Consider the following 12,129-nt stretch of genomic DNA (forward strand, 5'->3'; position numbering starts at 1 on the left):
CCTTCCTTCCTTCCTTCCTTCCTTCCTTCCTTCCTTCCTTCCTTCCTCCCTCCCTCCCTTCCCTCCCTTCCTTTCTTCCTTTCTTCCTTCAACATGGCTAATGCAGGTATTTATTTTGCAAGACTATACATATTTGTAATGGGTTTTGCTTTTCTTAACTTCTCAGTGGCTTAGTAAAGAGGGAGCCAGATAATTCAAAACTGAAAATAAAATAAAATTGAATTTAAAAAATTAAAATAAATTAAAAAACATTTTTTTTTTTAAAAAGGTGTTGCTTCCTCTGAATGCTGATGTGGGATCTGGGCTAGAAGCAGGACCAGTAGTCTGGAGGGGGGCAGTGCTACTACTCCCAGGGCTCTTGTACCTTTCTGTGTGTTGGTAGCAGCTGGTCAGCAGTTGTTCTTAATACTGAGGAGGAAGGTGGACCCCTTCTCCACAATGATTTCTTTGGGGGAAAGAAGTCATCTATTCTCCTTTCCTCTACTTCCAGAAAAATTAAATTACTTGTTCAAGTCATTATAGGTAATAAGTAGCAGGACTGGACTTTGAACCCAAGTTCTCTGACTCAAGCTCATTCCATTGTACTACACCCTTCCTTGCTTGCTTATTCACAGAATCAGATACTTTTCGAATAAGAAACCTTGTTCCTTTCTAGTTCTCCAACAGCTGATGTTCTCTGACTAGAGACATCACTCAGTTTCAGTTTCTTACCAACTTACCCATTCCCTGGGCTCAGTTTTAAATACCTCTCTTTATGGAGAAACTTTGGGTATTCCTTGTCTATATAGAATTCAAAGAAAGAGTCTTCTATTTAAAAAAAAATGACTGGATTCATAGCAGTTTTTTGATCATTGTCTATGTAGCACCCAGGTCCCCTCAAAATGGACCTTTAGAAAACTGTACCAGCTTTGAATCTGTTTATGAGTCAAGTACACATGCAAAAACAGAGCCCGGGAGATCCCCACTAATATGTTAATATCTAGTAGACCAGCCATAGGACATAATGCTTCTTGGTAAAAGACAGAATAGAAAAATAGGGGTCAAGAAAGATTGCCTTCTGGGGTGCACTGGCCCTGGAGTCAGGAAGACCTGAGTTCAAATACGACCTCAGATACTTAACACAAAACTAGCTGTGAGACCTTGGGCAAGTCACTTAACCCCATTTGACCTACCTTCTCCCCTCCAAAAAAGCAAAAAAAAAGAGAAAGATTTCCTTCAGACATACTCTTCCATAGGTCATTACATTGGTAGTGGGGGAGGGGTCTCATGCAGGAGCATGTGTAATCAGAAAACACACATAGATGATTGTGTGTGGGCAACACAAGTGGCTAGGAAACACATACGGCCAGGGACACATATAGAACATATATGGAAAGGTTATTTATGTCTCCTATACTTCAGATCCACATAGTACCTGGAATATAGTAGGCACTATATAAATGCTTATTCTTTTCCTACCCCCCCCCCCCCGCATGATGTCAGTGTACTGTTTTTATTTGTTTTTTTATCAGGCATCTCCACTAATGCCATATACTGGTCTTCAGCTGCAATACAGGTTCTTCCCTTCAAGGGGAAGAATCGACTAGTTCTTTTGTTAACAGCTCCAGGGGTCATCTTTAGCCTTTTAGTGTGAGGCAGATCCTCCAATACATACCCAATCAGCTATAGTGAGAATGCTTTAGTAATCTAAAAGTCTGATTTTAGAACTGCGTTTTCCCTTGTGGCCACTCAGTCTCTCTTAGTTCAAATTTATGTTACTTATGGCCTGAAATTTTATTAAACTCCTATCATGTCCTTTATTTTCTAGCTTGAGTCTCCTTCAAATCATCCTTTGGGACTCTGGTTAGCAAAACAACACCTTACATGGAGTTGGGATGAGAAGATTATTTTCAACCTCCATAATAATTCTGGTTTCCATGCAAACCAATTCAGGAGCAAGACTGAAATAGGGCTGGGTCAAGATGGTGAAATTAGCAGTCTTTGCCCTACTTCCCAGCAACCAAAATCACAGTAATTTCTCTATCTATTTATATTTTCATAATCAATGGATATTAATATTACAACTACTTACAAGTGGAGATCTGCAAACTTTTCTGATGTTAAAAAGGTGTCTCCATACTAAAAAAAATTAGAAACCATTGATCTAGCCCAAAGCACTGTGTTTTTCACTTACTAGGCATTTAATTAATATGTGTTTTGTTTTGATTTTGCTCCAGTCATAGGACAAAAATTAAGATTTTTGTTTTGGAGGGGAGAAAGTGAGGTTAAGTGGGGTTAAGTGACTTGCCCAAGGTCACACAGCTAGTAAGTGTCAAGTGTCTGAGGTCAAATTTGAACTCAGGTCCTCCTGATTCCAGGGCTGGTGCTCTGTTCACTGTGCCTCCTAGCTGCCCCAACAATTAAGATTTTTGTGAACAAAAGAAGAGAGGGTTGCCAGTAGTATAATCTTTTTAAATAACCTGAATAAAAGCAAATTTTGATTGAGGGAATGTTCCAACAAGAATTATTCAACTGACTCCTATTAATGATCTGTTATTGACTTCTGCAAAGTGTAGCAATTTATCTGAATTTTAAAGAAGGCATATGCATGTTTAGGGTTCTCCTGTGCCTCAGTAGATGTGGAACCAGGGTAAATTATATTGCACCCTTCTATCCTGGCCCCTCAATTTTTATTCAGATAAAGTCTGATTTTCAAAAATGATAATCAAGATCAGCCTTGAAGGAGAAAAAAAGTCATTTTTATAAAAACAGTCTATAAGGAGTAGCTAAATGGGGGGGAGGGGAAATTTCAATTAAAAAAAAAATTTCAATTCACAGAACAAAACAAGCATTTCCATAACAGTACTGTAAAAAAGATGATTGCATGTGAAACTGCAAATCTACTATGTGCAACTAGCTATTCCTTCCAAATATACAACAATGTTATCATTTAATTTTTTCCCCCTTTATTCTTCCTTCTCCCTATTATTAGATACAAATAGGTATATATATGTGAAATTATTCTATGCATACTTCTATTTATCAATTTCTTTTTCTGTATGCAGATAGCATCTATCTTCACATGTTCTCTATTGTTAATTTGTGTATTTATGATAGTCTTACCTTGTAATAACTGTGAACTTTTAAACTAATTATATGTGGACAGGTCTCCAAATTTTTTTTTAAAGCATCAACTAGCATAGCCAGCTTTTTCCCTGTCAGCACTAAGGGCATGGGGTGGGAGGATGCAGGGGAGATGCAAGAATTCATGGGGCAGACTGGTGCAGGGGGTTGCTTCAACCTTGTTTTCTAGGGACCGCTGTGGATATACAGAAAGAGATGATAGTAAAGCAGAAGAAGGTAGAGAGAAGTAAAGCAGGAGGGTGGTTTGTGGTATCAAAGCTTGCTGTAAAAAGACCTCTCTTAAATCCTTCAGTGATGCCTCAGAGTTGGGAGTGATCTTAAAGCAGTGGTGGGGAACCTGTGGACTTGAGACCACATAGGGCCTTCTAGATCCTTAAGTGCAGTCTTTTGACAGGATCTAGAAGGCCCCACGTGGTCTCATGGCTGCAGGTTCCCTACACCTGTTAAGGTCTCAATTATTATGGGAACAGAGAACAAACTGGAGGATCTCACCAAGCTAGAAAGGATTTTAAGAATGGGCCAACAGTTGGAGAATTGAAGATCTGCTTAAGTTTATTTTTTTATTTTAAGAAAGTGAAAAGTAGAAGCAACCAGCAGAAGTTGCAGAGGCAGCCTTAGGTTTGATGCAAGGTTAAATTTCCTAACAAAGGTTAAACTTTCATTAAATTGTAAGTTCTTTCAAAGCAAAGAAAAAAATGGACTTTTTTTGATTTGGCTGAACAAAATACAGTCTTGAAGGTTCTCCTCACACGGTATCTTTGGACATATACCAAAAAAGACTTCATGATAAGTTTGACTCAGAAATGACTACATTCGATATCCTGATGTGTGTTGATATCAATTAAGATATTAAACATGATAACCCAAAATTCTCACCAGTGTAATCAGAAAGGTCCTAAAGAAGGAAAGATTTTCTATTGCTAAAAAGGTCCTCTACATTTTCCTCTTCCAAGATGACCATATACTCTATACCACAAGCCCTGAAATACGACAAGGACAATTCAGAGAAATTTATGGTGATGGAAAAGTGATTCATCCATCCATACTGGAAAAACAAAGTACATAGAAATGCAGCCAGTCAGTCAACTACTATTTATTTCTTACTATGTGCCAAGCACTAGAGTTTACAGTCTAATGGGGGAACTCAACACATAAACAGGAACTGAGAAAAAAGAGTGAGGGGATGATAGAAGAAGCCTGAAGTGCAGTCTGGACAGGTACGAGATGTGACTTGGGTGCCGTCCTGAAATGGAAGTATTGGGAGGAACCATCCAATCAGAGGGAGAGGCTGCAAGGTAGGGGATACTTTAACTATGGACATTTCTGGGTGAGGGTGGGGTTTCAGGTTGAAGAACTGGGGAATGGGAGAGGAAGTTTAGAGTACAGACTAGAAAAGAATGAGGATATTGTCCAAGTTCTGACATGAAACTGAACAGGCAGCACATTGACTAAATCCATCTATATGTATATCTTGGCCAGATGAATAATGAGCTAGGGGGAGGAGAAGGAAGAAGATATTGGGACAGATAGCAGTTGAGAAATTCCACAACATTTTCAATGATCCCAACCTTCTGACTGCTATTAAAGCCCATCCACCTCCTGGTACCATGGTAGTCTCCTGGTGCCATCTACTCCAGGAAACTTTTCCTGTTCCCTTTAATCATTAATGCTACTTTTTAATAATGCCCTCCCCCCGCAATTAATTAATTAATCCCCCCCCAATGGGGGCTCAAAGGAAAGGTGGGGAGAAAAAGAGATCTGAAAATAAAATAAAATTGAATTTAAGAAATGCAAAGGATAACAGTTGGATATTTAGTGGGATCCACTGATACCCACAAATTGTAAAAAAGGGGGAAAAAGTAAAGTTGGGAGAGGTAGCAGGGTACATTAGAAAGAAGGCTAGATTTGTTGGCAGAGGACCTGAATTTGGATATAAACTCTGCCAATACTGCCTGGGTGACTTTGGATAAATCACTCACTGGACCCCAATTTCCTTGGATGTAAAATGAGTGGAATTGGACTAGATTAACATTTAGTTCTCTTCCAGCACTGAGTCTATCATCATTCTATCATCCTCTGGACATCCCAGAAACATAAGCACCTCCAGGACATTGGATGGATCCTCTGCAGAGAGTCGGTGGAAAAACATGGCAAGAATTCCATGAGATGAGAATTCTCAGATGAACTGGAACATGTATCAGTGGAGTGAGTGCCTACATCAATGGGATGGATCATGGATCCATTGGAGTGGAAGAAGTGAAGTAAAGTGTTATGGAAGACTCAAACAAAACAATATGTGGGTAGCCTGCATTCTCTTTGTGGTCTCAACTTTACACCATTTATCCCAAATGTGAGAATATTTCTTCCCTTGTCTTCTTAACTCTGGATGTAGCTTAAATCAAAAAGCCATTCTTTTCCAAAGAAAAGAAGAAAGCAAAGGATGCAATGTTTTATTATTTGAAAGTGAAGGAGGAACCAAAAGTAAAAAAAAAGGGGATGAAGGGAGCAATGGAAGAGAATAAGGAAGAGAGAGATGTGATAATGTCTTTAATTATCTATATACCATGAAACTGCACAGAAAACTGTCAAAAACACCCCTATTTTAAGACCCACAGAATGGAGAGTAGATAGCAGACTACAATTTAAGAATGACTTCCTCTTAGGAGTGCCCTCTCTCTCTTTCTTCCTGTTGCATATTTAATACCCTTGTGTAGTTCATTTTGGTGTAATCACTAAAGGGAAATGATGATTATATTTGTACTGTCTCACAGGGCTGTTGTGAAGGAAGCATTTTTCAAATCTTAAGCTACTATAAAAATGTTATGATCCATTGCCACACCTCACCCAGACTAAGACAGGTTTGTTTTCCACTGTATTTTTCTTGTGCTTTAAATGAATCATGTCAGTGACCTGCTTTGATAGAAGAGTTTCCTCATCTGGGAGAGCCTCATATCAATCAAATCACAGGTCAGGTCCCTGTTCCCTATCTTCTGTCAAGTCAGTGATGGGTAGCTTGGCATAGGGGAAAGTGAACCAGATTTGTGAAGACCCTGCCTTCAGTCCAGTCATTGAGTGTCCCTACTGCTTTTGGCTATAGAAGCCTCACCTTAGATTCCCCTTTCCAATTTTTTCCAATTCAGTGGTCAAGATGGGCTTGTCTTTCTTGTCTTTGCTCCCCCATGTCATTTCTTGACTTCTCTCTCCATAAATTTCAACATTTAAAGTCCATGCTATTCACTTATGCCTCTCTCTTTAAACGATCTCCATTGTTTCCTCAAAGGTACTCAGGACTCATTTCCATCTTTCTAAATGAAAGTACCTGGCTTACATTCTTCTTCTCTACTTTTTCTCCTACCATCATCCTCTATAACTTCAGTATCTATGTTGGTAACCCTCAGATTCCTGGACTTTGAAGCCCTATGTCTATAATTCACATCATCCATGTTGTATTTTGTCAGCTGGATTTCATTATCACAAGTCATTGCTCTTCTTCTCTGATCCCAGTTCTCTTACCTACCATCTCTTTGACTCCCTCCTTTGTTAAGTAGCATTCCTCTAAATGCTATTTGAGAAGCACGGGATAGTGGATAAAGAACTGACCTCTTGCCTCAGATACAAACAGCATGTAACCCTGGGCAAGTCACTTAACATTTCAGATCTCCAGGCAACTAAAATTATAGGTTGCAAAACAGTTAGTAGAGGGAGTTTCTTCACTGTTCTCTATCCATGAAATCACAGGTCTAGACCATTGAAAAGTCTAATCTTAAAAATAGATCACTTCCTCTTTAAAATGCCACCCTGAGTGTTTTGTTAATGGCTCTAAATGAATTAATATTAATATTAGATGTTATAAAATACTTCTGGGCTTCATTTGCCTTGTAATCATTTACTAAGATGTTGAATCCACTTATGTGTGAATTATTTTGTTATCACAACAGTTCTCACTCTGCTGTGATTTATTGCTAGCAGTTTCAAAACAAGTACCACCTACAATGTGTTTGAAAATCAAATGATGTTGATAGCTCTGAGATTAAAAATCATTGCTAAGTGTGAAATACAGGTTGTGGATGAGAACAATTACCATCTGGGCTGTTTGGAATAAAGGACCCATGGACTTCCTGTCTGCTTGACAAATAGGGAGGAACAGTTAGTAGTTGTTAATAAATATACCTGTCTCTGTATGAGCAGTTTGGGGTTGGAACAATGTAACCTTGCCTCATTATTTTTTAGGTCTCAGCCTGAGTTCTCTTTGGAGAGACTTTGTTGCCACTGCTGCCATTGCTGGAGGCTACTTGTGGCCTTGTCTTCCCTGAGAGGCAAATGTGATGGTGATGATTCCTGCAGAGCTCCCAATACAGATGTTTGGTAGCAAAGGCTAGTAGGAAGGCTGATGGTTGGGAAGAGGATACAAAATAATATGACATTTATTAAGAGCCTACTGAAAAGAGGCAGTGAGTCCTGATCATCCTTGGTACAGGGAGGCCCTTCCCTGCAAGTTCCTGATGTCATTAATAAAACAAGTCCAGTCCCTATCCCTTTTTATATGGTGCTTTACCAATACAGAAATGATTTATACATGTTAACTCATTTGACCCTTTGGCCTAGGATCACATTCCTCTAGCCTGAGTAGGGCAGATGGCACCTCCATTGTATTGGTAAGGAACTTGAGGCCCAGAGAGAACCTCTATATTTTGAGAAGGCCTACCTTCACTTCTCACTACTGCCCATATCCACATTGGCTGCCTGGCCCCCCTGGGGACCTCTACCCTGCACAATTAGAGTGGATATCATCTTCAAGATATCCTTGATCTTGGTATCACCCACGAGTGTTCCACTTCCATGTTCATGAACTCTGAAATTTCTTTGTCTGATCATATAATCTGTTATTATTTTACCTTTCCTTCTGCCATGTAACCCTTAACCCTGTTCTCCATCCTTACCTTAATCTCTAATCCTTCCACCCTCAGTTCTTTCCCAGACCATCATCCCTGCAATGGTTATACTTGCCTCCCTTCCTCATCTTGATTCCTTGGTGAACCAATTCATCTCTTCACTATCCTCTAGTCTTTAGGCCTTTGCTCCCTTATCCTGTGATTGAACCTGTTCAGCCAAATCCCATTCACACTATCTACTACCTTCATTCCTATTCATGTACTACTAAATAAAACTGGAGAAAATCATGAAACTGTGCTGACTGGTTTCACTATTAATTTGTTAACATAATCTCAACTGGGCCCTCACCACAGCAAGGCAATTCTTTTATACCTCTAATTGATTTACTATTCTACACATAGAGCATCTTTTCCAAACCTTTTCATACCTCGTTAAGCTTCCCAAGACCCCATTTCCTTTTAAAGCCCTTCATAACTTGTCCCTTTCCTATATTCCAATCTTTTTACACTTTATTCCATGTATCCCAGTGACACTGGTCTCCTTGATGTTCTTTGTACATAATCTTCCATCTCCTAATCTTGAACATTTTTACTGGCTGTCTTTCATACCTGGAATTCTCTCCTTCCTCATCTCTGCGTCCTAGCTTCTCTGGCTTCCTTAAAGTCATAAATAAAATTCCACCTTTGGTGAGAAACATCTTCTGATTTCCCTTTCTTCCAGTTATATATATATATACACATACACACACACATATATATACATATATATGCAAACAACTATATAGATATACATGGATATATTTTATATATAGTTATTTGCATATTCTCTCCCCCTCCCCCCTATTAAATAGTGAGTTTCTTGAGAGCAAGGATCTTTTTTTTCCTCTTTTCTTTGTGTCCTCAGACCTTAGCACAGTGCCTGGTACAGAGTAAGTACTTAATTAATATTTATTGACCAGAGGAATCCAATGATTTGCATAAGGTCACCCAGCTAGAACTGACAAAGTCATAACTCAAATATTAGTCTTCACTAAGGTATTTTAGGACTTGATCTAAGTCCAGTGTTTTCTCTAGGACAGGTAATCTTCACTTGACTTATTTATCAGTTGCCCATCTTTGCTAACAGGCACATTTGCATGTGAAAAAATGGGATATGTGATCTCATCAGTACAATCCTTCCTTCTGTAAACCCATCTTTGCAAAGTTTGTTCTAAGTGATTTTTCTCTCTTAAGTACTGCATGGAGACCTTCCTGTCTCTCCCATCTTTTAACATTCCATTTAATATGATGCCTGGCACATAGTTGTGGTCCTTGTTGGTCCTTTGGTTTCGGAGAGGACCAGTGGCATCGATGGGGGTTGTCTTGACTTGAGGGTGAATTGGATTTATGTGAGACAGAATTGCACAAAATTGTCAGTCTCACTCTCTTCCAGAGTCACTGAAATCTAGTGGTAAGACAAAAGTCAGGATGACTGGTGATGGCCCAGAATGCAGTAGATGGCCTGGGCAATCTTCGTTTTCACAGCACCTGCTGTAGCTGCCTTTATGACCTTTTCAACAAATTGTTCTCATCTACCCACCTCAGGAAGTCTTCACATGCTTGGTGTGGATATTCCCCCAACTCACCTCTAGGTTTGGGGTCTGTAGGTCACCTTCAGCCTGGTTTACCCATCTGCCAAGACAGTTTTACCAGGGTTTGACGGCTGCACATGCTACCACTTTTTGGAGCTATAGGTGAGAGTTGGGTTAAGGTGGACATCAAAGGTGGATGAGCAACCCTGAAAAGGACTTGGCAAGCCATTATACCAGAGGTGCTTTAGCTATAAGCCTGGTACATAGTAGATGTTTAATAAATGCTAATTACCTTCTCTTCCTCTCTTTCAAATATCTTGAAAAGCAACCCCTCAATGTTTTCAGAATGGTGCTACCTCTAGTATGCATCTCTTCTGTGTGTACTTGGTCTGGACAGCTGTACTTCCCAAAGCATTTTCTTTACTGTCATTTTCCTTTTCTCAACAGAGCACAAAAGGGACTGAGGTGTGAGAGTGCATATATGGTGGGTCTCCTCTTAGAGATGATGATGAATATTGTTGTTCAGTGGTATCCAACGCTTCCTGATCCATTTCAGATTTTATTGGCAAAGATACTGGAGTGGTTTGCCATTTTTTTCTCCACCTCATTTTACAGATGAGGAAACTGAGGCAAATGGTTAATGTTGCCTGGGGTCACACAGCTAATAAGTATCTGAGGCTGGATTTGAACTCAGGTCTTACTGACTACAGGTCAGACGCTCTATCTACAACACCATCTAGATGCCCCAATGATGAATATAGACTGCTGTAAAAAGGCTGACAGATTTTCTACCTTTTTTTGGTCTATTTGTCCTCCAGTTTTTAACCAATAAATGCTCTTGGGACATTCAGTTATTTGCCCAGTCTTGCTATTCCTATCTACATATCTCTTGTTCTTATTCCCTTCTCTTTATTCACAGAGCAACCTTCCTAGTTCAGGCCCTCAAAGGTAAAAGACATTGTAACATTATACCAACTATAGGATCAAGAGTGGGAAAGGAAGAAAATGAAGCCAGAGCAGAGTTGACAGCCTGTAAAATAAGTAGGGGTTAGTCGAACTGGGTGGCCCCTGAGCCCCTTCCAGCTATAAATCTTGTGATCCTGTAATTGTCCCTCTGTGGTGCAATAGGGAAATCCTTAGGCATGAAAGGAAAAGAGGGAGTTAGTGGAGTAAGTGTTTGAAGTAGGGGAGAAGGGAAAGAATGAAGAGGAGAAAAAGCTGAAAGTATCATTTCCTTTTCCTTACAGAGGACTCTGAAGCTGTGGCCCAGCTAGCTTCTCTTTGCAGAGAGCTCTCATTCTGCCTGGCTTATTCTTCTTTCCCATCCCCTGTTGCTGTCAATTATATCTAACTCTCTGTGACACCATTTAGGATTTTCTTGGCAAAGATACTGGAGGGGTTTGCCATTTCCTTCTCCAGCTCATTTTACAGATGAAGAAACTGAGGCAAGTAGGGTTAAGTGATTTGTCCAGGGTCATACAGCTACCGTGTTTCCCCGATAATAAGACCTATCCTGAAAATAAGCCCTCCCCTTACTGTGTAAGATTCCTCTAAAATAAGCACTCCCCCGAAAATAAGCCCTATTGAGATTGCTACTGTAGTGAAGGTGATCCCCTGCGCTACACGCTACATTACGGTACCCTCTGTATGCACCGCCCCCCCCCCATGAAACGCACGCCGCGCTCCAAGCTGCATCCAATCAGAGCTGCAGCAGTGAGCGCGTCATCCTGTTCTTCCCCAGTGATTTGCTTGCTGGCGCCATTGAGAGCAGTGCTGTGGAGGAGAGCTGAGGCAGGACAACATAAGCCCTCCCCTGAAAATAAGCCCTCTGGTGTTTTTCTTTCCAAAAAAATTAATAAGACAGTGTCTTATTATCGGGGAAACACGGTAGTAAGTGTCTGAGGTCAGATTTGAATTCTTGAAAATGAGTCTTCCTGATTCCAGGCCTGACTGTGCTCTTGAGCAATGTCTACAGCCCACTTTGAGAATGACTTATTACTAGAAAAATATATAAAATATATACCACTGGGGAATAAAATGATAAGCGTTCTCTTTTATAGATCTGAAAATTCAGGATTACTGTCTTACACAGAGCTAGGCCAGATAATAGCTGAGTAGAAGTCATAGATGTTGTTTTGACATAAAGTGATTTCTTTCCAAGCAATGGCCACTCCACAAGCATCCAGAAAGTTCAAATAAATAGTAGCAGGTTGAGTTCCTATTATTCTGTATCCTGTTATTTAATAGAGTTTTATGGTATCTCTTTAATAGGTCCCTGGTTAGCTTTTATTTAAGTAAGAGGCAAGACCACAAAGTGTGAGCTCTGGCTCCACAGATGCATTTATGCTCTGGCCTGTTTCCAAAAGGCATGCAGTACCAGAGACTCCTAGGTCATCCCTTGTTCACCTTGAGTGAGGATGGGGAGGAGGATGCTGACTATGGACTTCTGCTGATGAGTGGAAAGGGCAAGTCCCTTGTGATGAGGTTGAGGAGGAGGAAGGGCTGTGCCAAGGATGACTGGTCACTGAGAAGGATGAGCCTGC

The sequence above is a fragment of the Petaurus breviceps genome, unplaced genomic scaffold, assembly GCF_028583685.1.
Source record: "Petaurus breviceps papuanus isolate PSGF00001 unplaced genomic scaffold, PetGlider_PUasm1.0 582, whole genome shotgun sequence".
NCBI classification, from domain to species: domain Eukaryota; kingdom Metazoa; phylum Chordata; class Mammalia; order Diprotodontia; family Petauridae; genus Petaurus; species Petaurus breviceps.